The 27,305-nt window shown below is 47.0% G+C and overlaps 1 protein-coding gene and 1 long non-coding RNA gene across 2 annotated transcripts in view; both read left to right on the top strand.

The window, feature by feature from the left end:
- The window catches only part of LOC140850572 (uncharacterized), an 85,132-nt gene extending 64,033 nt beyond the window's left edge, over positions 1 to 21,099 (top strand). Inside the window, exons 2-3 of the long non-coding RNA XR_012133511.1 lie at positions 3,378 to 3,567; positions 21,030 to 21,099. This is a non-coding gene — a long non-coding RNA (uncharacterized lncRNA). The remainder of the gene's footprint in view (positions 1 to 3,377; positions 3,568 to 21,029) is intronic.
- RPS24 (ribosomal protein S24) overlaps positions 1 to 27,305 on the top strand; it is a 367,458-nt gene that overhangs the window by 300,509 nt on the left and 39,644 nt on the right. The gene's annotated exons all lie outside the window — the stretch shown is intronic.

The following is a 27,305-nucleotide window of genomic DNA, read 5'->3' as shown; positions in this document are numbered from 1 at the left end:
TTTGGGCGCTGCAGAAAGAAATGTGGATTTCATCCCAAGATGCAAATCACGTGAAGGCTTTAAGAGAGGGGAAAAAAAAGGTAATTGAGAGATGGGGGAATCAGGGAATGTGCCTTGAAAGTCATGGAGTTAAGTAGAATTCTGCAGGGAGAATCTGCGTAAACAAGAGACGTCAGGGAAGGGCAAGCCAGGTGGGAGCAGCAACAGGAAAAAGTCACTGGGGTGGTAGCTCACCCCAACTGGGCAGATGGGTGTGTCATGGTACAAGACCAAAGAGGAGAGGGAGGTAGTTCCAGGGACTGGCTGATTTGCTCTCCGGTTATATGATGATGTATCCGGAAGGCAGCATTGAGCTCAGAGTAGAAATCAAGCGTTCAGGTTTTAGCTCAGAGTAGAAATCAAGGCTTGGGAACCCTAGGATTGAGCTTGACTCTGACATTGAATTGCTGGTGATCTTGGTCAAGTCACCTCCCTTCCTGGGGACCTGATGCTGTCATCTGTACAATGGATGTCTCAGAGCAAGAGTGGCTCCAAGTATGTTGGTCGTGGGAAGCGTACATGTGCTTGGGGATTGCTTGATGCACCAGACCCTGGGAGAGGATCTTGACGGGAGAGGTACTCTCTTCTGTGAACTGACCTAGTCTACACTGCCCTGAGCTGAGGAGCTTCCTGCCCAGAGGCTTGGCAGGGCTGAGGTGCAGTGCTGCTATGATGTATCTCTGTCTTTCATCACTGTGTAACTCATGTCATATACTCTGCTTCAGGAGCTCAGCTATAAAACCCAAATCTGTCTTCTCTCCTACACCTCCTTTGCTTATAGATACAGACATTGCTTCAAAGAAATAAGGTATGAGTGGCCCATGCAGTCACCCCAGGACCAAAGCAATAAACTCTGGGCTTTTTAGTAGACTCTGTGGGCCACGCTTCATGAGGGTCTGGTCACTAGTCCAGGTGACTGGCCAAGGCTGAAAAAGTCATCCCATCCCTCCCTCCGTCACTCCTCCATTTTGTTGACCTCAGAAACGGAAGGAAGTTCCGACCTGCCTGGCATCCATGGCTCACCAACACCACATGCTCCATTTGTGCCTTTCCCCCCACTGGGCTCTTTTTTTGCTATATGTCCTCCTCCATTTCCTGTGCCCAAAGCCTGGCCATCCACAAGGGCTTCAGCCAGAAGTGGTGTCTCTTTAGAGGTTCACAATGAAAGATGTGGTCTATATGGAGTTCCCAAACAGAGACATGAGAAGGAAAGGGCTGGGGGGCACAGAGCACTGCACTTGGGTTTATAATTCTGACTTGGCTGTGTATTCACTGAGCCAGGTCACTTCAGCTCCTTGCCTCAACCCCACCTGTTGCATGGGGTGATTCTACTTCTCTCACCCTGGCTCATTGCGAGGGCTAGATGCCAGGGTCAAGGGGCAGAGGCAGTGTGTAAAGGCTCTGGGCACAGAGCAGATGATCAGAGGGCAGAGTGCTGGGCTGCCACGGGTACTTTTTGCAGAAGGCACACAGGAGAACTCTGAGCTGAACTGTACCTGGAGCCCTGATGGGGGGGACTGTGACTGAGGATTTAACAAGATGACAAATTAGGCACTTCCTATTCCCTAAGCAAGCCAATGAGGGCCTGTCTCTGTCCCTGGCACCCGCGCTGTTTGTGGAGTGCATCTTGTCCCCAGTGAGCATCTGTTTTGCCTCTCAGCGCCAGCCCCGCAGGAAATTCCCAACAGACCTGGGCGCGCTACAGAGCAGTGCCTTCCCAGCTCAACAGCAAACAGCTTTCCAGCGGGGACTACTGTTCTGAATACTAGACCCGGCTTCATTTAGGTGTTTTAGTTAGCGTTCTCAACAGGGTAAGGGAGGAGAAGGAGGTGGGTGTAGGAGCGCAAGGCTGGAGAATGCTGTGGAGGCAGTGCCTGGCCCTGCGGTCCCTAGACACTGCGGCAGGCGGTACAAACGTGCCTCCATCTGTCTGCACGGGTCCCTGAGGAGGCTTGTTTGTCAGTCTGCAGGCCGGCTCAGCGCATTGTTTCTCAGTCAGCATCCCTGGTGCTCAGTGGGCTGGGCTGGTGGTGGGTGTGGCCACTGAGAGGAGCCGAGGGCGCGCTAGTCCTGTTGCTTCAGGGAAGGTTAATTGCTGTCATGTGGTGATTTAGGTGTTCCCGTCCTTTCCCTTCCTTCAGTCATGGGCTCACAGGCAGGGCTCAAGAAGACCCTCAACATATAGTTGTTGAACAAATGAATAAACAAGGTGCACGAGGAACACTTGCTAGATTAGAATAAAGAGGGGAGTGATCTCATCTCATCCTTACAACCACCCTTTAAGGAGATGGGGAGCTACTTGAAGCCATTACCTTGCTAGTACAGGTGACAGCTCACTAGCCCCAGGGTGAGCTGCAAGTAAGGTCCAGATCTGTCTGACTCCGAGAACAGTGCTTGTTCCCCTTCCCCATCAGCACAAGCTCCTTTGCCTGGGAAATCAGGCTGGTGGGCATTAAAGATTTTACAGAGATGCCCATCACATTACCTCCATGCCATAAGCTTGTCTTCAGTGTTCTTGCTTTTCCCCTATCAGGAGGTGGACTCCCATCCCCCTCGCTTTGAATCTGGGCTGGGCTTGGGCTTGCTTGACCCATAGACTCAGGCAGAAGTGATGATCCACAGCCTCCAAGATTAGGCCATAAGAAAACTTTCAGCTTCTGCCTGTCTCCCTTGGAATTCTCTCTTGAAAGGCTCCCTCTGGAAAGACAGTCGCCACGCTATGAGATGGCCAAGCCCCATGGAGAGGCCACATGCAGGTGCTCTGGTGGACAGCTTCAGCTGAGCTCCCAGATGACAGCCCAGCCACGCGAGAGAGCCACCTGGGATATCCAGCAGTCAAACCTTCAGAGGACTTGAGCCCCAGAGGACACCCGATTGCAGTCCCACCTGGGACCCAGAGTGCTAACTGCCTAGCTGTCAATCCACAGAAACATGAGAGATGACAACTGTTTGCATTAAGTTACAGAGCTTTGGGGTGGCAGTAGATAAATGTTGGATGTTGGTCCAACATTTGGAACATGGCCAACTGGAAGAGGGCATCACTGCCAAGCTCCCTGTGTTGGGGATGACTCCAGAGGGCCCTGATCTTTGATTTGTTAGGGTGTGGAGGAAGTGGCTGGGGAGTCAGGGCTTGGGAACCATGTTATCTCCAAGGCCCTGTTAGCTGCTGCAATGCTTTCTCTGATTTGTAGGCCGCCCTGGAGGCAAAAGGCAGAGGGAGATAGTTTCACAGACCAGTTAGTCACCTTAGGCTGTAGGAAATCAACAGAGTTCAAGTGCACAAGCATAATGCCTTTACCCACATCCTGAACTGGTCCATTCTCTGTCCATTTCTCCAGGAAAATGGCTCAGATGCTCGATACATGGAAGGAGGAAGGAAAGAAATGGCAGTGGAGCACCCAGCTGTGCCAGGTGGCCAACCTCCATTATTTCATTTGCCTCTCCTAACAATATGGCAAGACTGGAAGTGTTATCCCCATCGTACAGAGGAGGAAGCTGGTCAGAAAGGTCCAGCCATGTGTCCACACAGTAAGTGAGCCACCAAGCTGACCAAGCCCAGGCCTGCCTCCATCATGTTGAAAATGTCAGAATGGTCTCAAAGATGTGGGCAGGTTCCCAGGTCCTCTCGTCCACCCCTGTCGGCTGGCCAACACCTGCAGTCCTCGGATCACTGCTCTGCTGCTTTGGCTTAAGTCCTGGGTCCTGCCAGTGCTAATCCCTCCTGAAGGACGATGCTCATCAAGCTGTTATTAGCTGCTCATCCTAGTTGGAGTGGAGGCCAGTGTCTCCCCTGGAGTCTGTTTCAGTGGGAGGGAGTGTGAGGCCCTGGGACAGCCGCAGGGGTATAAAAGAAGATGGGGGGCAGAAGGAGGGGGGTGGCCCAGGCTCCTCTCTGGCCTCTCCGGTGGAGCTTGATAGTAGAGTTGGAAAACATAAGATGGAACCTCAGCACTGGCATGGGAGACACTCCATCTCCTGCCTCAGGTCAAGCTTCCCCATGCCCAGTGGCAGCTCTAGAGAACGTCTAAATCCCCAGCTGATGGCACCCATCCCTGGCACAGATATGGGCATTCTCATTCTGCTCAGCATCTTCCCCCACATTTGGCCAACTTCCCTCCAGGACTCCCGGGAGAGCTGTGGTTAGTTCTGTGCTCCGGACTCAAGGAGCTGTATTAACCAATGGGCGTGAGGCCAGAGCAGACAGCCTGGGCGGGCAGGGAGGGGGCTGCTTCCTGGCTGAGCGTGGCTGGGGTCCCTGTGGGGAGGAGACCCGGGGCGCTGGAGAGCCGACTTCAGCATGAGGTTGCCGGTCAGCTTGGGTGTATCACTGAGCCTTGCCTGGTGCTCTTAGTCATCCTCTCTGGGATTGCCCAAGACCTGAGGGGCAGGCCCTGCGCAACATGGGCTCCTTGATGGGCAGTCATGCTGTCACACAGTGGCTGAGCAGAAAACCTGCCTGCCCATGCAGGCCCTGCAGAGACAGCTGCCCCAGAAGAAGGGACCGTGCAGCCTCAGGGGCCCCTTGCAGTTCTCAGTTCACAGGCTCTGAGAAGGGACAAGCCCAGCCTGACCCAGCAGGCTTTTAACCCGCTGGGCTACAATGAAGAGAACAAAATATTCTGGCTGTCTTGGTGCTTCCTCCAACATTCCAGCCTCCCTGTACTCAGTCCTTTTGGGTGTCCCCCTTCCTTGGGCGAGGGGGTCTTGCTGCCCTTCCTTTTTCCTCCTTCCTCCCATTCATTCAACAAATATTTACCGAGCATCTACTCTGCTGGGCAATGTAGGAAGTCTTAGGGGACCCAGGGGTGAGCAGAATAAAGGCGGTCCCTGCCCTTATGGCAGAGCAGCGGGGAGCCCCTACGTGGTGGGAGAGGGGAGTGACAGCCGGATTACGGGCAGTTGAGAGAAAAACTGCAAGACTGGTTGGGAAGTTAGGGCAGCATCCAGGTTGGAGATGACGTGGGTGGCCGTGGGGCCAGGAAAAGTACATGGATTCACAAGACAGATAAGAGGAAAACCCAGTAAGGCTTGATGAAGGCCTGGCTGTGGCAGGTGGGTAAGGGAGAGGAAGGTGTCAAGGGCAGACTTCTAGGTTGCTGGCTTGAGCATGTGGGTGAGGGTATGAGTCATGGGGTGCCTCACAGCAGAGCTGGGTCTGCTGGGTGCCTGGCTGGCAAAGCTGCCCCCACACCTGAGGGAAGGCTTCTGTACTAGTGTATCATCTCAGCCAGGTCTAGGAACTGGGTCTGGCTGCTTTATAGCAGCTGGGAGCACTGGAGGGCCACACCGTCTCCCCAAAGCCTGCTTCCATATCTACAACTCCCAGAAGCCTGTCCCTTTCCCACAAAGCCTCCCAGGTGCCTCTTCCCTGCTGCTCCACTCCTTATCCTTGTAGAGCAGTGATGATTGGCATCCTGGGAGGCCAATGAGCTGCCTAGCTCTGCTCACTACCCCAGGTTCTCTGCATCCCTGCTCAGCTGTCTGCTGTTTCCTTTCCCACAGACCTCTCGCCAACATACCAGAATGCTCAGGGACAACACGGCCTGATCTCCACCTAGGGAGAAGAGAGGGCCTGGGCCCAGCTGGGTCTTCTCACAGATCCTGTCACCCTGGATCCACCCCACCTGGCCACCGGATGCCTCAGGGAGGCAGGAGAGTCTCAGGCTTCCAGGCAGGGGCCTGCAGACTGTAAACATTCCTGCCCCATTTAGATGGCTGCCAGATGGGCTCGAGCCACAGGGGGCTGGGGGAGGACCTTTGGCTGGGCCTGCCTGTATGACCTGGGGATTTGATAGCTCTGTCTCCAACTCAGCAGATGGTGAAGCTGTTTCAAAGAGCTCCTCTCTGTGCAGCTAGTCTGCATGAGGCTGGTGTACCCTTGGTCCCCATTCCTGTGTGCATGAGACTGGTGCACCCCAGGGTGGCCTCCCTTTGGGTCCTCTTCCCTGTCTGTGTGAAGTTGGTGCAGCCCCGGGCCTATGCCTCTCACCTGAGACAAGGGAAACCTATGCTTGGGGCTTGCTTAGTCATCCGCAAGGTATGGGCCTCAGCCTTCAGTTTTGTAAACTGAGGTGACTGAAGATGATCGTGTTTATCCACCTGCCTCACAGGGTGGGTATGGGGTGACCTCAGCCTAGGACAACATTTTACTAAACTTAGTGACATAAGATTTTTGTTATATTCACAGCCTCAGGAAGTCAAATGGGGCTTATTCAGCTCTTTCAAATGGGGGGCAATATTTATGCTAACAGCTACCCTTCTTGAGGGCATTTTAGACATGCTTTTTAATCATAACAATGACCTACTGAGTATTATTGTATCCATATCCAGTTGACAGAATGGATGCACAGAACGGTGGCTGGCTGGGTTTATCCTCTCCAGCTAAGGAAGCAGAGGACTTTGCTCCAGCTGCCCCTGGCTGGGTGGGTCTTGCCTCTGTTTAGGAACACAGACCATGAGCGATTGTAGGCAGCACTGTTCTGTCCCTGGGCTCCTTCATTCTCCACCACAGCCTAGTCTGTGTGGCTGGTCGCAAGTACCATTCCCATACAGCAGATGAGGAGACAGAGCAAAGAGGGAAATAAACGTGCCCGAGGCCACTCAGCTGTTCGTAGAACTGGATTAGAACTCAGGTTCTCTGAATCCCTTTCAGGTGCTCATTCTACCATGTGCCTTTCAGCTAATTGCATAAAGCTCTCAGTGTGACCTTAATCCCTGGTGGAGAACTCATGCGGACTGATTGTGAGAGAAGAAGGAGGGCAGCCAGTCCCGTGTTCTGACTGTGACCTAGGGCAGTTTGCCCCATTCTCTGAGCTTCAGCTCTTCTCCAGGACGAGACGTGGTGTGGGCTCCGGCTCTACAGATGGGCAGCAGCGGCCCCTATGCCTGGGTCAGTGCTGGCCAGAGCCCTGCGTAGCCCGCAGGCTTCCTGGACATGGGGGCAGGCAGGGAGCTGGGCTTGTGCCTCTGGACGGCAGCAGAACTCAGCTCTTGGGGACCGTGGAATGGCCTGTGTCAGCCCTGGATATGACCTGCACAGCACCCTCTCCTCCTGTCTGAATGCTGCCCCCCAGGCCTGCAGGCTTGGGAGAGCAGACTGGCCCTATCAGAAGACCTCAGTCCCCAATTTCTGGGAAAGCAGGCTGTGCTCTTCAGCATTCTTTCCCAGGGACTGGTGCCAAGAAGGCTGTACCTCGGCTTCTGGCACGATGCCAGGTCATGTGTGTGTTGAGCGCTCTCAGCAGCGGCGGGAAGCCCAATTTTACAGGGGCTGGAAGAGACTCAGCAGCCGGCCTCTGTCTGCTTCACCCCATCTGTGAAATGGGTGCATGGTTAGCTCTTCCAAATCCACACAGAGGACCAGCTGCTCCAAATTAAGGGTCCCTTAATTAAGACTGAGACAACGTAGGTGCAGTGAGCTTACAAACTTGCCAAGGTCACTCGGCTGTATGTGGCAGAGCTCAGTTTGAACCCAGGCAGTCCAGTTCCTGCCTCAACAGGATGTGTCCTGGGTTCACCATCCGCAGCCTCCGTCTGCCCATGCCTTCCTCCGCCCCAGCTCCTGCAGGACTGCAACTCCGTCCTACAGAGGTGAGGGGGCTCGGCTCAGTGTGGGCACTACATGTAAAGATGTGAGGCAAATTTATTCTAGCCAGGGCACCAGGAAAAGAGTCCACTTGCCAGGGTAGGGGTGTCTTAGGGGAGCTGGCCAGGGTGTAAGAGGCTGCATAGTGAGAGATGAGATGACCTGATGGCTTTGGAGAGGGCAGTCCCCGAGGATGGGCAGTGACATCAGTAGACATGTGAGACAGGAAAGTGGAGAAGTCAGTCTCCAGTGTCTTATCCATTTTCCTTGGAAGTTTCTCCCCAGGCAGAGCCTCTCTCTAAAGCCCAGATCTCCACATATACTCACTTTCTTCCTTGTGTGTTTGATAGGACAGCTTCTTTGCCTGGCACTCCCGGTTCTCTATCCTACGCCACTGCCATGGAATAGTTCAGCAGGTGGACCTTCCTTCCGCTGAGCCCACCATTGTCCCCGCTTGCCTGTGTTCCCTCCTCTGTGCCTCGGTCCCCACTGCTTCCCTAGCCAGGCCATGTCGGGGACTGTGTCTGAGGGGGGACCTCTGCCTTCCTGTGAATGCCCTCAGCCTCCTAGGACAGAGGCAGGATGTGACAGAGGAGGCGCTGTGGGAGAGGACTGGGTGGCTCTTTGCCTCCCTGCTGGACCATGAGACCCTGAGGGCAAATTCCACAGCAGATTCATTTTCATCGTTTCGGAATGTCTGGGGATTCCATGGAGGAAGGAAAGCATGTAGGAGCCAAGAGCAGAGGCTCTGGGCTGGACTGGGAACTGGGCTTTCCAGGTCTCTTTTCCTTCAGCATCACAGCAGGAGAGTAGGGAAGACGCAACACGTCCCATGGCCACTTTATTTGAATGCCGTGATGTGTCACCATTGTGGAGAACATTTACATTTTAATGTGGGCCTGCAAAGCCCTGAGGAGGGCTCTGCAAGTGCTGGAGGGGTTTCCTGCACTGTGGTGGCCCTCGGCTGAGGCCATCTGACCTGTCTTGTCACATCTCCCTTGGGGACAGGGCAGGGCAAGCCCTGGGAGGCTCCCGCGAAGGGAGCATCTGCTTTCTGGGGCTGGCTCCCGTGAGGCCTTCTATCTGCTCCCCTCAGCTGGGCCCATTCAGGGAAGTGTAGCCTCTCATCTGCTCTGAGTCATGGGTTGGTAACATTTTAAAATACGGTTAATAGCTCATATTTATCCAATGCCACATAAAGGCATGGCACCAAGTGCTACCCACATCTCCACACCAGCCCTGTGACAGAGGTGTGGTGATCACCCACCCCATTTTACCAGGGGAAATCTCATTTGTCTCCGCACCTGGCTCTCTCACCAGAGGCTCAGATTTGCCTGGGTAGGAAGGGACCATGCCTGATTCTGCTCTGTACCCATAGCATCTGGCATACCCCTGATAGAACGTGGGTGCTCCCTGCTGGTTGGGCAAACAAGGGGAGAATGAGTGAATCTCTGGGACTCTGACCCTTCCCACAGGCCTAATATGGGAACAATTGCTCCAGTGCTATAGTCGTAAATGAGAAAGCAGAATTTGAAATGTGGTGTGTGTGTGTGTGTGTGTGTGTGTGTGTGTGTGTGTGTGTGTGCGCGTGTGCGCGCATGTATCTGTGCAAGGGGAACACAGAGATGGTGGCACATTGGTCATGATTAGAGTGTGAACTGTGGGTCCTGCTGTTTGGGGGAATCCTGGTTCTGCACCTTTCCAGCTGTGTGATCTGGGGTGAAATGCCTAAACTCTCTGGGGCTCCATTTCCTTTTCTATCACAGAGGGTGATAACAATATCTCTGTGATGGGGCAGTTGTGAGATGGTGAGAGCTGTTGGGCACAAAGCATTTAGAGCAGCGCCTGCCTCTGAGCACTGAATAAGTTAGTTATTGTAATCAGTAAACCGGGACAGAGAGCGCTGGAGAGGGGGTGGGTATGTTGCTGGCAGGGCAAGGCGGACTGGCCTTGTAGAGGAGTAGAAGGTGTACGTCCTCCTTCCTGCGCACCCTGGCTCCTCAGCCTCTCCCCCAGCCCAGAGGGACATCCAAGGGCAGCTTGATTTTCTGGTTCCCTCGAGCAAGGTGTGCTGAGAAATAACACAAGGAAGCAGCAGCCTGGGCAGGGGCCTTGTGAATGATGAGGGGCCGAGTGGCCTGGGCCAGCTGAGCGCCAGCATGGGGCAGCTGACTTGGCATCTTCTCTACCCCACCCAAAGCCCATCCCAGCCTCCTGCACAGCTAAGACTAGCCTTTCAGGAATGGTGACATGGAGTGAGAAAAGTTCCTAGGCTGGCTGTGTTGAAATCTGTCTTTACTGAGGAGAAAGTTGAGTGACTGAGTTTACCCACAACTGATTAGGGCAGCATTTCTGCTGCTAGGGAGATGCAGAAGACAGAAGCGAAGTTCACTTACAGAAATAATGAAAATGGTATCTTTTGCATACACGACTATGTAGTTTATACAATTCTTACCATTACATATCTCTACATGTTTTCCTTCCTGGATATAACTTCAAAATATGTGTATTTGTGTGTGTGTGTGTGTGTGTATTTTTTTTTTGAAGGAGAGAAATTAAGTCAAAGTTTAATTTGATAAAGAGCATGTGGGTATTTTTAAATTTCCTTAATATATTGTATCTTTCCAATTTTCTAAAGTAAACATGATTGGAAATTAATTATTTAGCTGTATACTGTGTTCTTAGATATGAACTATATTCTTCATGTCCAGTAAATTGGGCCAGTAGGTGGTGTGTGCCAGGTTTAAGGCCAGGGTGTGTGTCCCCAGAAAGTGCCCTCTCTTCCCTGAGTGTGCTTGACGGGGCCATCCTACCACCCCACATGTCCGTGTGCACCCAGACTCCAGGAAATGTCTGTGTCAAATGTGAGAGCCCCTCCAAACAGCAGGGAGCTCCCACACCTACCCCACAAGGCCAACAAGGCAGGGACGATTGCCTGTGCTTCATGAACTAAAAGTGGAGACTCAGGGAGGCCCAGGGCCTGTGCAGAGCTGCACTGCCAGGGCGCGGCAGAGCCAGGGCTGGAAGCCGGGTCCTGGGATCCCCAGCCCGGCTGGCCGCAGATCACACCGCCTCTGGCGGTCAGTGGAAAGTTCTAGGACATGTCCCTGGTCCCATGTCCTCAGTACCTGATGGGGGTTTATGGCTCAGAATAAAAGCTTCGAGGGTTTTGTGACTTGTCCAAGGTCACACAGCAAAGAGCAGAGCTGGAATTAGAATTTAGGGGCTCCTAGCCAGAATAGAAAAGAGCTATGATATGGGAGAAAAGGGCCAAAGAGAGCAAAGAAATGAGAAGAAAGAGAAGAGACTACAAGTGCTTCTTGGAACAAAGAGCACAGTGCGGCATGTGTGTGTGAATGGTGCGGCGGTGTGGGGAAAGGCAGGAGGTGAGAATGACTGCTGGGGAGTGGAACGGAGAGAAGGAATAAAGAGACAAACGGGAAACAGTCCATGAAAGCCAAAAACCTCAAGTCAGACAAATGTTTATTTTATTTAGTGTTGATAACAGGGACAACAATGCTGATGGAAACTCACAACTGGCGCGGGCTAGTGCCAGCTTCTCACATCCTGCTGAAAAGTGCTGGAAAGTGCCTCCTCCCAGCAGGGCAGGCCCCAGCTTAGGTGGCAAGCCCCTGCAGGGCACAGCACCCGCTGGGAAAGCCTCCCTGACGAGGCAGCTCTAGCAGGAAGTGTCCTTGACTGGGCCCTGGGCTAGAGTGGTCAAGGTGGCCTGCTGGCCCTCTTCTCAGGGCCTCAGGGGCCTGGTGTGAAGCAGACCCAGTTGATTCTGCTCTGTCCCCTTGTGGTGAGGACTTCACTTCTGGCCTTCGTGAAGCAGCAGGGACTGAATCTGCCCTCCTGCCTGAAACCACTGCCAGCATCAACAGCAACAAAAATAGAGCATGTGGAGCCACAGTTCAGGGCAGTGGGCGTCAGGGGCCATGAGTGTGACTGATGATGGATGGGAGGTAGGCGAGGGGGGCCCCATGATGCCCCAGCTACCCGTCCAGTGGGAGCTCCCAGGCTGTGGCCCAGGGAGGGGAGCCCAGCAGGCCCCTGCTTCAAGGGGCTGGAGCTGAGGGTGCAGGCAGACCCCGGGGGGCAGAATGCGCAGGCCAGAGTGCTGGAGAGGGCAGGCACCAAGGAGCTCCCGGGGCTCAGCAGCGCTCTGATCAGCACGTGTGTGTGAGGAAGGGAGTGGAGGCTGGAGAAAGGATTAGAGGGAATAAAGCATGGAACTTACACAGGATGATCATAGTTTTGTTCCCACCAGTCAGACTGGAAAACTCACAGTTAGAGGGCACTGAGTTCACTAGTCTGGTGCCCAGTGCATATTCAAATGTTCCTGATAGTCTTGGAAAAAATGTTTCTTTATCAGTTACTTTGTTTGAATTCCAAACTTGACCCTCTGTTTGTGTTTGGTTTTCAATGGCTGTAAGCAGAACAGCCTCTCTACCCCACCCCCAACTCCTTATTTCTCATGGTTTTGATGAAGATTAAGGGTCAGATGCCCCACAGAATGTCCCACATTTGGGATTTGGTTGACTTCATTCATGTGGTGGTATTGAACGGCTGCCTCTTTCTTTGGTACCTCTTACGTGAAAGGCTAAATCTAAAGCCTTCACCAGATTCAGGTTCAATTCGTTCAATGAGACCACTTCCCACGTGGTGCTTGCCTCCTTATTTTTGAGGTAGCTGGACTCTGTAGTCAGTCATAGTGGGCTCGTCAGGATTGGTTGCTCCTTCCAGCGGCTGGCATGATTCCGATATAGTTGACCCTTCAACAATTTGGAGGTTAGGAGCACTAACCCCCTGCACAGTCGAAAATCCATTCATAACTTTTGACTCATCCAAAATTTAACTCCTAATAGTCTACTCTTGACTGCAAGATAACACAAACAATATTTTGTATGTTTTATGTATTATATACTGTATTCTTCTAATAAACTAGAGAAAGAAATATTGTTTGCAATTTTCACAAACCTCCAAAAAGTTTTCAATGTATTTATTGCAAAAAGTCCATGTACATGTGGACCTGCACAGTTGAAGCTCACATTGTTGATAGGGGCAACTGTATTTCATTTCTTTCCAATCCACAGAAGAAAGCATGTTAGAGTGCACGTAGGTCAGAATGGTGTACGTATATGAACAACCTTGAATCTACTCTTCTTTGAAAAAAATCTTTCCAGACTTTTATTTTAAGCATTAATATTCATAACAAATAAGGGTGACACATGGTGTGTCACAACTCTGAAGCATTGACTTGCCCTGTCCTGAAGAATTAAACATGAGTTTTGAGACTGTCATCTGTGGGGTCTACAATGTACGGTGATCAATTGGGATTAAAGAATTTTCCAGGATATGGGAACTTCAGTGCTAAAACTGGTCATCATCCCTGGTCAGGAGTTCATGTGCCCTCACCCCACTTTCTACCTATGACCTCAGGTCATAATCCAGGTCCTGATGTAGGAAGGTCACTGGCACCAGGAGTGAAGCCCAATTTGAGGTGGGAGAAAATCCTCTGCAGAGGAGATGGGCCTGCTTCCTCCTGCCTCACAGGATCCAGGGCCTTAGGCATTTCCCCTCCCTTCCTCACCTAGCATGATCTGACCCCTGTCCTAGGGAGAAATGTGCTCCCAAAGGGAGACCTTGTGTGTCCTTACACTCTCTCAAGTGGCTGGGAGGGGAAGGAAGTGTCCAACTCTATCCATTAAGGATGAGCCAGCTATTCTAACCCACTTGAGAGGATCTAAAAGTAGAGCCAAGAATTTAACTTCAAGATGTACTTTACCTCCTGAAATCAAATCATCTCAATTTCAGCGAGGTTATTGAACATACATTCTCATTGGGTTTAATGCTGCAGCTTTTCCGGAAACTCTTGTGTAAGGTCAGGATTTTATGGGCTCAGATGCGTTTCCACTGCCAGCTGGGTGGTTGTGCCGGGGACTCGCTGGCTCCATTTAAGATATCTCTCCTGTCTGATTCCTGCTCAGTGTCATGCTGTCTTCATCTTCTTGCTCCAGGATTCCCAGAAGAGCCCTTTAATAAGTCCGCTGCTTCCAGTTCTTCTCTGGGTCGCTTCCCTAAATGCCTATTTCCTACGAACTCCCCACTCTCTCCAGCCCAGATCCCCAGGCTGTCTTCCAAGGGCCTCCTTCTCTGGCTCCATGGACCTGGCCAAACTCCCTCCCTCCATGGCCTCCGCTTTCCTTCTTCCCAGATTAATCAAACAGATTCTCTCTCTTCCTACTTTGATGTTCAATAATACTTCTTTCTAGGTCAACATCCCACAGAAAGACTTTCCTGATTATTTATTTTCCTCATGGACCTCGCCCTCCTCTGGTCTCCACTGTCACACAAACCCAGGCACTAGTTTCTCTCTCCTGGAGAAAATTTATTCTCACTCTAGCCAATTTGTAAGTCCCCATTATGACTGGGGCCATAATGTCTGTGTCAGAGACAGGGAGCACTTGCCAAAGATCCATGTTATCCCTTGCATTTCCAGTACCCCTTGCTGGAAGGTGGGCCATGTGACTAGTGTTAGACTGTGAGCAGAATGACATGTGTCACTCCCTGGCTGAGGCAGTTAAAAGCTGGCAGGAGTCCTCCTTTATCCCTTTCTTCTCCTTCTGCAGTGGCCATAGGCTCTGTGTGATCCAGATGGTACAACTACAAGATGACAGATCCTCTGTTAGCCGGGTTCCCTGCATGACTGTGTGGATCAGAGCTTCCCACTGCCCTGCATTAGACACGTAATATGAGCTAGAAACAGACTATCCTGCTAAGTCTCTGAGATTTGGGAATTTTTCTGCTGTAGCAGCTAGCATTGTTTAACATTAATGAAGCATCTCCTTTGTGCACCCGCATCTCCACTTCCCTCTTCCTGGCAGCCTTGAGCACAGACTGGGCACCTGGTGTAGATTCAGTAAATGAACCTTTTTAGTCTAAATGATGAATTTCACTGGATGGTAACTGGGACCTGGAACTTGTACGTGGAACAACTTCAGAGCATGTTCTCAGCAGTAGCATGACTAGTAAGAACCACCCTTGAATTTGGTCTCTTAGATAGGCTACCATCCAGCCTGACCTTGCTGACTAAGCCCTAAAACCCTGCAGCATGCTGACTTGGGTGCAAAACCATGACTGTGATCCCCTTAGAAGTATGATTTTAAAATAATCATGTATCTGCTCAGAGCCTTGAGTTACACATAAACAAAATGACCAAATGATGTCAGTGCCAGGAACATGGAGTCCCTCAGCTCTGCCCTTCTAGGAAGACCAGCATGTTCCCCAGAAGACAGGAAACAGATACAAGCATGACTGTGTGGGTGTGATGTCCAGCTCTCCCCAGCTCTTGGATATTTGATGTAAAGAAGGTAAAATTGTCATGTAGCAGGGAGAGGCCCTCATTAAGGCTTGGAGCTATGGACCACAGCCTGCCACATGTCTGGTCATTGCCTTTCCTTATCCTAGAGAACAATGTGGGGCTGGAGCCCTGCAGGGGAGTGTACAGGCAACCCCTGCCCTCACCGTGACATTAGTTATGACTTCCAATTCTTCTGTAGGCCCTCTGGGTCTCTTCCACACTCTTATTCCCAGGGTTCTATTCAGAGCCTGACTCAGAGAAAGTACTGGAAGGGTAGCTGACTTCCCCTGGTGGGTGTGGAAGCTGAGGCCAGATGGCCAGTGGCTGGGGTCTGCCAGAGGATGTCCTGAACCGTGAGGAGAGCAGATGAGATGATCAGTCGGATTTGTCCTGAGGGGTATGCTGGGTGAGGCTGGGTGGGGAAGCTGCAAAGCCAGCTTTCCAGGCTGTGGGCTCAGGCAAGGCTCCGGTGGCATGCAGTTCCTTTCTGCTTCCATGTTAGGTGGGTCCAGCACATATTCTTAACATATGTTAACCCTGGTGCTCTGCTCCTGCCAAGAAGCTGTCACAGATGTATTTAGTAGAGGAAACGTTTCTGTTGTACTTTGGGGCACTGTGCAACTAATGGAGCATATGTGATGAGGGGCCACTGGGCAGGGGGTGACCCTGACAAAGCCTGTTTGGTCTAGTACCAGAAGAGAGGGCATTAATAATGTTTGGCAGCCAAGAAGCTATCCCCTCAACTGTCCACTGTAGTGAAGCACAGCTGATGTGAACTAAGTACCTACTATGCACTAGGTGCTGGCCTTGGGACTCATATATCAGCTGTCCCACTTTCTCCGCTCAACAGCTCCACCTGGCAGGTCCCATCCATCCAGTTTAGAGATGAAGAAGCTGCCCTTGAGTCAGTCTGACTCTAAGCATTACTATTTCTAATAAAACTCCAAGGAAACTGCACCATGATTTCCTTGGTGCCTTGAATCCACTACACCCACCCAAGAAGTAAGAGCCTGCATGATCAGATATTATCTGATGCTACTTGTCAGATCTTTGGGGTCATATAAGAGGCATAAGTTAGCCTAAATGAAGGTGATTTTATTAGTGGAGATTTTGGGGAAAACTGCTAACACTTGTCATTGGAATGAGGCTATGTGGTTTTCATCTTAGGAAGGATGTACATTGTATGGCTTTGTATTGTCCTTGATCCCAAACACAGCATTAATTAATACACACAACACACACACGTACACCTACCTGGATACACTCCACACCCTCTGTATACGTATATACACCTAGCTACACTCACATGAATAGATGGTCGCAATGCTCCTCACACAATGGCATGGCCACATACGTCTGCTTGTGAACTTACACGTACCCACATGGCTTCACTTACTTTCATGTACACTCAGAGCGAGTCTGCATACATCAAATTGCTTTTACACACACACACACACACACACACACACATTCCCCTCTCAAATGGACATGGTCACACATACACCAGGCATAGACAGAAAATTCACATTTGCACATGCTTTTTTTCTGAGCAAAGAAGTTCTCTTTTAAAGCAGATGTTGAAGAAAGTAAGCCATGAGTTCTTAGCTGCTTTCTGCCATCCCCCACAGCTCACAAAGACAACGAGCAGTTTTATGCAGGAAAATAAAAGAGGGCAGGTGGGAGGGGCTGGGAGCCTGGCCTGGATCTCTCCAAGGATAAATTGGTCCATGCCTTTACCTCCTCGGATTGGTTTCCAAATCATTCAGTTGTGGATCAAGTACTGTCTTGCCAATGGGTTTCAACCCCAGGCAAGTTCACTATGGATTCAATGTGACCAAAGGAATGACCAGTAGAATGTTCTTGGGGTGAAAGGGTTATACCCAACTTTATTTCCACGGTGGCAGGTAATCACTAAATCCCTTTCATTCAGAGCAAGTCTGCATGTATGTCTTGCCAGTGGGTTTCAGCCCCGGGCAAGTTCACTATGGATTCAATGTGATGAAAGAAAATGACAGTAAAACGTTCTTGGGGTAAAAGGGTTATACCCAACATTATTTCCATGGTGGCAGGTTAATCACTAAAATCCCACCCACTCAGAGCGAGTCTGGATGCAGCAAGCCAGTCTCTGCCTTTGGGCCCTTCTGCCTGCACAGTTGTCCTTGTAGCTGCCACCACTCTAGCATCTGCTCTGCTTTATTGCAGCCATGCCACTGTGTTGCCCAGATGACTGGGCGGAGCTCTTTATATAGAGTCAATAGCAACGTATTGCCCACACATGTGTAGTGAGCTAGTCAACCAGGGCCAGGTGAGAATCCTGGCCACAGGAACTCTCATTTTATCCACAATGCAGCTAGCTGGTTTCTGCCTCTGGGCCTCTCTACCCACACAGCCATCCCGCAGAGCCATCCTCTGGGCTTCTGTCCTTGGTGCTGCCACCACTCCAGCCTCTGCTCTGCTCTCCTGCAGCCTTGCAGCCCTGCCACCGTGTCACCCAGAGCACTGACGGAGTTCTTTATACAGAGTCAACAGCCATGTATTGCCCACACATGTGCAGTGAGTTAGCCAACCAGGGCCAGGTGAGAATACTGGCCCCAGGAACTTTTTTATCCATAAGCACCTTTCAGGCCCCTCATGCAGCCCCTGAAAACCCAACTCAGGCATGTGGAGACCATTCAGATGAGTCCCAAATGGGCCCTTTGCAAAGCTGAGGTCCCCGTTATTGACCACACAAGGGCTGCTCCCTGCTGGCCCAGGTGGTGGGAAGCAATAGTCACACTCTGTAGAGGCATCAACTAGTTGTCAAAGTATCATAGCTGCACAGGCCCTTAGCCAAGTGCAACTTTCCCTTATTTCACAGGTGGGGAAACTGAGGCCAGAAAGGGCAGGACCAAGCACTTAGCACCGGGACTGGTCTCGGACACTTCATGAGCACCTGTCAGGTGTGCCCTTTTCCTACTTTTGTATCAGCTCTTGAGGCATCTGAGAACTTGGAACGCGAGGGGCTGGAGGAAGCAATATTAAAGTTGTGCAAATTACTATGGGAGATTTGGATCTTGATCTGCTCCTCTGGGCCCAGGGGAAGGTGACCACTCTTCTCCCCTTGCAGCAATGCCTTACTCAGATAGTGAGAATTCCTCTTGGTCCCACTTGTCAGGATTCACTGTGTTTGTGTGTGTGCACCCACCCCGGGTACCCAAATACACACATGTTCTCACGCATACAGTCTCTCGCACTCACACAGGTAAGTCCCCCAGGTTGATGCCCTCTGCATAGAAAAACATGGGAGGGGCAGTAAGAGTTCCCCAGGCTGGCTGCCCCCCTGGGGTCCAAAATAGTAGGTCCAGGCTGGTTAGTATTAAAATGCATGTAATTTCATGTTTCAGGTCAGGCACTGGGCTCCACCAGTGTGAGGATGATCCTGGTCTGGTTCCTCCCCTTACTAAGCTTAAAATCCAGTGGACGGTCACCACGTGGTCACCGACACTGAGGGCCACAGCTTTGAGGAGGGCTTATGACAAATGTCTGAACACAGTCTGATGGGTGCCCTGAGGAGGGAATGACAGCCTCTTGTGTAGCTCCGGGGGAGACCTCTGAGAGGAGGGAATGTCAAAGACCATGTAGAATTTTGCCCAGTAAAGGAGCAGTAGACGATAGAAGTGGGAACATCAGCTACAGGGTTGAAGGGTACAGCATTTTAGGATGGGCAGGTGGTCCCCCGTGTGACCAGAGCCTGGGACAGAAGGGGCCGGAGAGGCAGCGTGTGAACAGATGGGAAGAGCCTTCAGTGCCTTGCCAGGATTTGGCTTTATTCTGCGGGCAGGGGAGTGGGTTCCAATATTGGTTTAAAGAGAGAAGGCATCAGAAGGTCACCTGGTGGTCATGACGGGCACCACTGTGATGGGAAGCTGGCATCTAGCTAAAGGCACCAGAGATTGAAGTGAAAGATGCAGGGAGTCCTTGCCCTCCTGGACTTCCAGGCCAGACAGGAGGCTGTTGGAACAGAGAGGGCAGGTTTGTGGGAGGAGGCCCAGCCAGCAGAGGCTACAGGAAGTGAGAGGGCGTGGATTGGCAAGGGGTTTCTGAGTCAGACCCCAGAAGGGGTCATGGAGTGGGAGGCGTCAAGGACGAAGGTGCAGGTTTGGTTGGGGAAGGAGGTGGACTTGCCTTACCCGGGTGGGGGCAGGCAGTCCAGTAACATCCCTCCCCAGGCTGCCTGGGGCAGGACCAGCCATTGTTAGCTTTTGCTGTCCCAGGAGCTGCTGCCCAGAATATTAAAATCTTTCTCAGGTTTATCTCCTCCCCATCTTGCTCATTTGAAATCCCTGCAATTGGGGTGGGGGTAGGTGGGGAGGGAAAGTTACTTTAATCCTCTGGTTCCTGTCAGTCTAATCACAGTTTCAGTAGACAAAAGGGCAGGGTTCTAAATGAGATCGGAGGACAGGGGGAACACATTATGTTGGTGCTAATAATGATCTGTCTTTGTTTTATCATTTCATGTTGTTGCCTCTCATTTTGGCTGCCTGAATTCTTAATGCTTTCGAGTGTCTTGCAGAGATGGTTTCCTTTTGCTGCCAGGCCGGGGACACAGTTGCAGACTTGCATATGAAAATACCCAGCCTGGTGCCTGCAGCTAACAAGCCAGCGGCCATTTAAATTTCAATCAGCCCTTCTGTTTGTGTGTGAGATCCTTGCATGGTTGAAATTAGCAATTTTGAAAAATTGATTAAAATTGCTAGTTTCATGAAGCCTCAAAACATGAAAATCAATCTTTTTTTCTTTTTCTTTTTGTAAATACACTGAAATTCTTGTTGGCTTCACCATATCTGCAGTATGGGAAACTGCCAAGTACGCTGGTGGGGTGGTGGGGAACGGGGAGCTAGGTGGGCTGTGGCTTATTTTGACTTGAGACTTAACTCCTGTGTGACCTTCTTAAGTGTTTGAACCTCTCTGGGTCTCATTTTTTTCCATCTGTGGAATAAAGGGGTTTGACTGGATAGGGGATCTTGAGAAGGCTCTTCCAGCCCTAACACTATATAATTGTGTGTGCTCTGAGTCATGTAAAAAAGGAATGGATCTTTGCAGGTAGAATCTGTACTTAGATGAGGTGAGAATACTACAAATAGCATATTCATGAACATTTTTAGCTAAATCCAGACACTTTACATGTATTATTTACGTTCATTGAATCATTGCAAGAAGACTATTAGAAAACACAATTATCCCCATTTTCAGATGTGGAAACAAAGACTTATACTCTTCTGTGGTGCCATGATTTGCAGCCCAGGGAAGTGACACCTTCTCCCCATGTCCAGATGAATAGTTCCAGATAAAGGCTGTGTGGCCTGCCCAGCAGAAGGCTCTCCCAGGACCTCACTGGTTCTGAGTCAAATATGTGCACATAGTTCCCTGCCTCAACCAGGGCAGTGGACATTGGCAGCAGACATTTGATGCATCCCTGGGCTTTCTCTTCTCTGTGCTTTGAGTTGATTTCTTGGAAGCTATATTCATCAACTTCACAACAGAGCTAGTACAGAGAGTAATATAGTAATAAAAGATGTGAATGTCTTATTTTCCCAAGTAGTGTACATTGTTCAACAGTACATATCCATGGTCTTGGCACAGAGAAGTGCTCTGAAATTATTGGTTGGTTTGAGGAAAAACAAAACACTATTAAGAAAAGAAACAGGCCTAAAATGGAGTCACTTGTGCTAAGCACCATGTCAGAAAACCAAGACTTAATACATAAACTAGTTACAGTTTCAACTTCTCCCAGAAATGTAATCTTAAACCAGTTAGTCTGGAGTTCCTTGGCTAGCAGCAGTGAGGTAATCCTCCTGACAGACCCCTTTTGTTCCCCCAAGAATGATAAGGTGATCCACTCTTTCCTTGTCCCTATCTGTCTATAAAAGCCTGCCATTTTGTACAGCTTTTTGGAGCTCCTTTTTATTTGCTAGATGAGATGTTGCCTAACTCATGAATCATTGAATAAAGCCAATCTGATCTTTAAATTTACTCCATTGAATTTTCTTTTTTAAACAGATTTGGCAGCAGTGGGACTGAAAGAGACTTCTGACAGCTTCAGGGACAATGAGAAACACAGGTATGGTGCTGCAAACTTCTTTCAGTTTTTTGTGTTTACTGCTATTTTCAAGGGCTGTAAGGTCCTCTTGGTTTTGTGCTCCACTGTCTTTGCACTGAGCTCCCGATCTAATGGCTTTGTAGTCCACAGTTCTCCTTTTGGAAACCCAGTCAAGCCTGAGGTCCTCATTTTTGGTGTCTGCTGGTTCAGTCCTTTCCCCAGTCCCAAGCTGAATAGACATTGTAGGTGGTATGTGCAGGGTCTTGTCTTGGCCCGGATGCAGTAATACCTCTTGGTTACTGCTGATATGTTAAGGTGAATGTGTTTGTCTTGTTTTGTGTAGATAAAGGCTATTGTTAATGGAAATCTTGACAGTAGCCACAGAATTGATGCGCACAGGTTGGGCATTTAAAAGCTGTTAGAGCACTTACCACCTAACCCAAAGACTCCATGTTAGAATAAGGTGGCCATGGAATGGGTGAGATTTATACTAGGCCACTGGCCAACCTCAAGAAAATTCCCATGTGATGAGGTACATTGTAAAACACCATACAGTTACCAACCCAGTGGTACAACCCTTGTAAGTATTAGTTTGGCATAGCTTAAAATAATAATAAAATTGAGATCCCTTAAATTCCAAAGAGTTGAGCTTGCCACCTTTCAGCATACCTGCTTATATTATGCCTAAGAAATATGGTTCTGAAAGCTATAAACATCTACAAAAGTGGCAAAATCTTTCTAAAAACAATCGAGAGTTACAATGGCTATCATGAGGAATATTCAATTTAGGTAAGATCATTTAAGAAGTGCTTTTAAAAGCAAGGGCTCTCAAATCCAACAAAAGCATGGGAAACCTATTTTAACTGGCATGCCAAAGCCTCCCAAAGGCTTCAAAAATTCTTAAATAGCTTCACTGAAAAAGTTATTGTAAAAGGCTAGTGAAAAAATTAAAGACACAAGAGGTACCTGAAACAGAAGACTGTAAGACTGTCACAGCTCCTGCTGCTCCCTTCTGTCCTTTGAGTTCTCCTCCTAGTAATCCTGTCTGAGTTGTCTTTCCTTTCTGAAGAGATTACAAGAATGTAAACAAAATTCTGCCAAGTTAGTGCCCTTACAGCCACCCCATATCTGCCTTCAAAGAAGGGCTCCTCCCAGAGTTGACAGGCCGCTGAAGGATTTTCTGGTAGACTGCTATGTTATTTCCCTGAAATTACAATTAATGAAAAACCTTACCAAATTCTGGCAGATACTAGAGCCTGCAGAGGGGATTCTGGGAGAATTGACAGAAGCCAGCAAAGGATGAGTGTTTTTACTAGAGTCAGCTCTCTGTAATCTCTGTAGTGCCCAACAAAGAGAAGAAAATAAAATTTCATGTCACCCCTTCCATTCCAAATCCAGACCCACTCGTTGTCAATCCTTTCCCTCACAGCTATAGCTATTGTTTTATTGCTTGTCTTGTTTGGTGTCCTAAGAACCTGGCTTGGCCTTCTGCCTTCCTGGGACATGCAGGTTGTTGGTTCTTTATTATGGCTATTGTTGAAAGCGACTTTGGATCTTGGGGGGGCAGTATCCTTTATGTCCTCTGGGGATGCCTCTTGAGTCCAAGGTGGTGTTAAATACTGCCAGAAATATTTACTGTTTGTACTACCTGAAAACTGACAAAATATCTAGAGGAATTTTTTTTTTACTGGGAGGCTAAATTGGAAGCTGATATCAGAGTCTGATAGGAAACATTTTTTTAAGGTTTTTCTCTCCCAGCAAAGCTAAAATTGTATATCCAGATAGGAATAAATGCCTTCTAAAACCTTTGTGGAAGGATTTATTAAAACATTCCAAAGACAAGCAGTTCTAAATCCAGAACATGGAATTTTTTTCTTTTTGATTTCCATCTTAGTGAGAAATCCTCTCCCTTATATCACGGAACAAATTAAGGGTAATGTAGTTGGTTGGGTGGACCAGTGTTGTCATTTAAGTTGCAACCTAATTCTTTAAGGAATTAAAAGCAACAGTCCTTATCTTAAAATACTTGCAAAACCAGAAATGCAGCTCTGGACACAATATAAAGGCCACCTATTGTTTTTATCAATTCCCAAACCCCTCTCCCATTTATCTCAAAAGGCTTGTAAGTGTAAAAATTTTGGCTTTAGGAAACCAAAGTCTTTCTTGAAGGAGCTTGCATTCTTTCCCTGTGCCTTTAAGATGTAAATGCTCTACTTGGTCTTCTCTACAAATTCTTATTTTCTTACATAGGCCATCTCCTTGAAACACAAACTTCAGGGAAGTAATTTTTAACAGAAGGAAAAAAAAAAAGGGATAAGAGGCTTTTAAAAATATGAACTGCTATAGAAGCTCCTTTGCCCAAAATCTAGCCTACACCTTCCATAAAATAACTTGTCAAGGACAAATACAAATCTTAAGTGTCTTCACAAATATTAGTACAAAAAGCTTTGTCCATCTGAATAGGTAAATTTAACTTATTCCAACTGCTCTTTTATAACTAGTGAGTTTTTTTTTTATTACACCTGATTCATAGTTCAAGTTTTAAAACAAAAACTGTGAAATCTTTGTTTGCTTCTGCCTGTGTATTTATGTCAGTCTCCCTCTACATAAGTGTTCTAGATGTGTGGTATTTTTCTACCTCTGGGTGATATTACCTAAATTAATTTGTGAAAGAGCTCTATTTAATTGGTTTGAAGAAAATTTAGCACTTACAAGAATTAAGGTTTCCTAAAACACTCCAAATTATAATAGAAACTTAACCAAATGCTTTTCAGGTTCACATGATCTGGGTAAATACTTGCTATTAAAACTAATATAAGTTTGTTGGTATAATTAAAATAGGCATGTCTTTAGAGTTATCAGTATTGTATACAATGCAGACATACAACTTTTATTCTACCTGGGTGTATTGGTCAAATAAGTTCATGTTATCTCTTACAAAACTTGTCAGCAAGATAAATAACTTGGTATGATGTAATTTTCATAAGAAATTTAAGCATAATTGTTGAAAACAAGTAAATTCAATAGATATAAGTACGATAAAAGGTTTTAGATAAATTAAAAATATAGTTTCCCCCAATCTTTTTGATAACCTGAAGGTTAAAGTTTTGTAAGTTAAGTTAAATGATGGCTAGTCATTAAATATCTAGATGATTTCCAAACAAGATAAAATACTGAAACATTAGTTACTGAACATAGGCTTGTTTATCCATTTTTGGCTTCCTTTTACAGAGGAACTAAAGATATTTGGATCTATTAGTAAACATGTTTTGTGCCACACTGAAAAATTTACTATGAGAAAGCATATGCTTCTAGAAATTATAAAAACGATTATAAATTTGTCAAGCTGCAGACTGCTAGTGTAAAAGACAGTTCACAGTTGTTTACTTCTTAATTTTTAGCCCAAATTAAGGTTTTTCAGGGCTAAAATTCTAGTACATATAATTAAAGCTACTAGAAATAATAAGGGAAACTTCTGTATATGTAAGGAAAGTATGATTTTTTTTTTGCAAAAGAACATAAGGGGAATGGAAATGCATTTTTGTTAAGGAAAAAGTAATTTTGCCTAAAGAGAGAGTGGTTATTTCATAATGGGAAAGAGAAAACACATAGGACAAAATTTGTAGAAGTTTTATGGAAAAGGAATCTTAGAAAGGGAATTTTATGTGTGGTTAAGCTGGTTAAGACTGACATGAATTTATTAAGTAAAAAGAAATGATGAGTTTCAATATCAAAAGTACACTGGTACAAAATTAGAATTGGTTTTCTGCTAAAAGGACAAACTTTTCTCTCTTGGACTTTTGGTAACAGATTGTGAAAGTTTCTTTAACTTTTAAGTAACCTGTCTAGAAAGCAAAGATTTTGTGTTTTACCAACATAATATGCTATGCTTTAATAGTACATAATTTACTGTGCTATCTTTATCATCAGGTCTTTGGTTACTTAAGAAAATTGGGTCTTTTTAATTAAAAGATCTAAGTGTTTTTTTTAAATGATGATTTGACTTCCTGTGTTTGTCCATGAAAGCTTTAATTGTCACTATGCTTAAGTAGATAACTAAGTATTGTTTCACAATGACTTATGATTCTTTTTGACCAAGGTTTTTTAAACCTTTTCATATTTTTGACAAACTTCCCCAAAGCAGATTCTAAATGAAGTCTTTTTGACCTCAAAATAACTTTGGGATTTTTAAGAGGTTCTCTGGAACATTTCAAAAGATTTTTCTCTCTCCGTATAAAAAGGGAGTGTTAAACTAATTAGTGTATTTGCTATGTTAAATTATATAGGAAGTGTTGTCAAGTAAGAAGTAATACTAAACCTTCTTTATGTTGCATTTGTATATGTTATAAATGTTCCAGAAATTACATGAAATTCCTAAGGTCTGAAGAGTCCCGGTATAATGTTATCATAATTCCAGTTATCATTTTGAAATGTGTGTCACAAAAAAGAAAATTATAGACCAATATCCTTGATGAACATTGATGCAGAAATCCTCAAGAAAATATTAGCAAACCAAATTCAAAAATACATTAAAAGGATCACTTACCATAATCAGGTGCAATTTATTTCAGAGATGCAAGGATGGTTAAATATCCACAAATCAATCAACATAATATACCACATTAACAAAAGAAAGAATAAAAACTATACAGTCATCTCAATAGATGCAGAAAAAGCATTTGACAAAATTCAACATCCATTCATAATAAAAACTCTCAACAAAGTGGGTACAGAGGGAACATACATCAAAATAATAAAGACCATATATGACAAACCCACAGCTAATATCCTACTAACTGGCAAAAAGCTGAAAGCTTTTCCTCTAAGATCAGAGCAAGACAAGAATGTCCACTGTCATCACTCTTATTTAACTCAGTACTGGATGTCGTAGCCACAGTAATCAGACAAGAAAAAGAAATAAAATGTATCCAGATTTGTAAGGAAAAAGTAAAATTGTCACTATTTGCAGATGCTATGATACTGTATATAGAAAACTCTGAAGACTCTACCAAAAAACTCTTAGAACCAGTAAATTAATTCAGTAAAATTGCAGGATACAGAATCAATATACATAAATCTGTTGTGTTTCTATATATTAAAAATGAACTAACAGAAAGAGAAATTAAGAAAGTGATCCATTTACAAATGTATCAAAAAGAATAAAATATCTAAGAATAAATTTAGCCAAGGAGGTGAAAGATCTTTACTTGAAAACTATAAGGCACTGATGAAATAAATTGAAGATGACATAAATAAATGGAAAATATGCCATGCTCATGGATTGGGAGAATTAATATTGTTAAAATATCTATACTGCCCAAAGGAATCTACAGAAGCAATGTAATCTCTCTTAAAATACCAATGGCATTTTGCATGGAACTGGAACAAATAATCCTAAAATTTATATGGAACCACAAAAGACTCTGAATTGCTGAAGCAGTCTTGAGAAAGAACTAAGTTGGAGTTATCATGTTCCCTGACTTCAAACTATATTAAAGCTATAATAATCAAAACAGTATGGTACTGGCACAAAAATAGGCACATAAATCAATGGAACAGAATAAAGCCCAGAAACAAATCTACACTTATATGGTCAATTAATCTGTAGCAAAGGGGGCAAGAATATACACTGGGGAAAAGGCAGTCTCTTCAATAAATGGTGTTGGGGAAACTGGACAGCTACATGCAAAAGAATGAAACTGGATCACTTTCTTATGCCATACCTGCACATAAAACACAAAATGGATTAAAGACCTAAATGTAAGACCTGAAACCATAAAACTCCTAAAAGAAAAGAGGCAATAAACTCTGGAACATCTGCCTTAGCATTTTTTTTCCTCTATATGTCTCCCCAGACAAAGGAAACAAAAGTAAAAATTAACAAGTGGAATTACATCAAACTAAAAAGCACAGTGAAGGCAACCATCCATAAAATGAGGAGGCAACATACTGAGTGGGAGAAGATATTTGCAAATGATATATCCAATAAGGGGCTAATATATATATATATATATATATAAAATATATGAAGAACTCATACCAAAAAACCCCATTAAACATGATTAAAAAATGGGCAGAGTCGCTAGACATTTTTCCAAAGAAGACATACAGATGGCCAACCCCAGGGCCAGGAGCAGAGTCAGGGTGGGGTGGATCCTGTAGGAAGGGGGCTAAGAAGCTGGGCAAAACTAAGAGATGTCCAGTCCCACTAATCAAGCATCCAGGCCTGGTGACAG

This window comes from Manis javanica, chromosome 7 (assembly GCF_040802235.1).
Source record: "Manis javanica isolate MJ-LG chromosome 7, MJ_LKY, whole genome shotgun sequence".
In the NCBI taxonomy this organism is placed as follows: domain Eukaryota; kingdom Metazoa; phylum Chordata; class Mammalia; order Pholidota; family Manidae; genus Manis; species Manis javanica.
The sequence above is the reverse complement of the archived record's forward strand: the minus strand, read 5'-3'. Positions and strand labels throughout refer to the sequence as shown.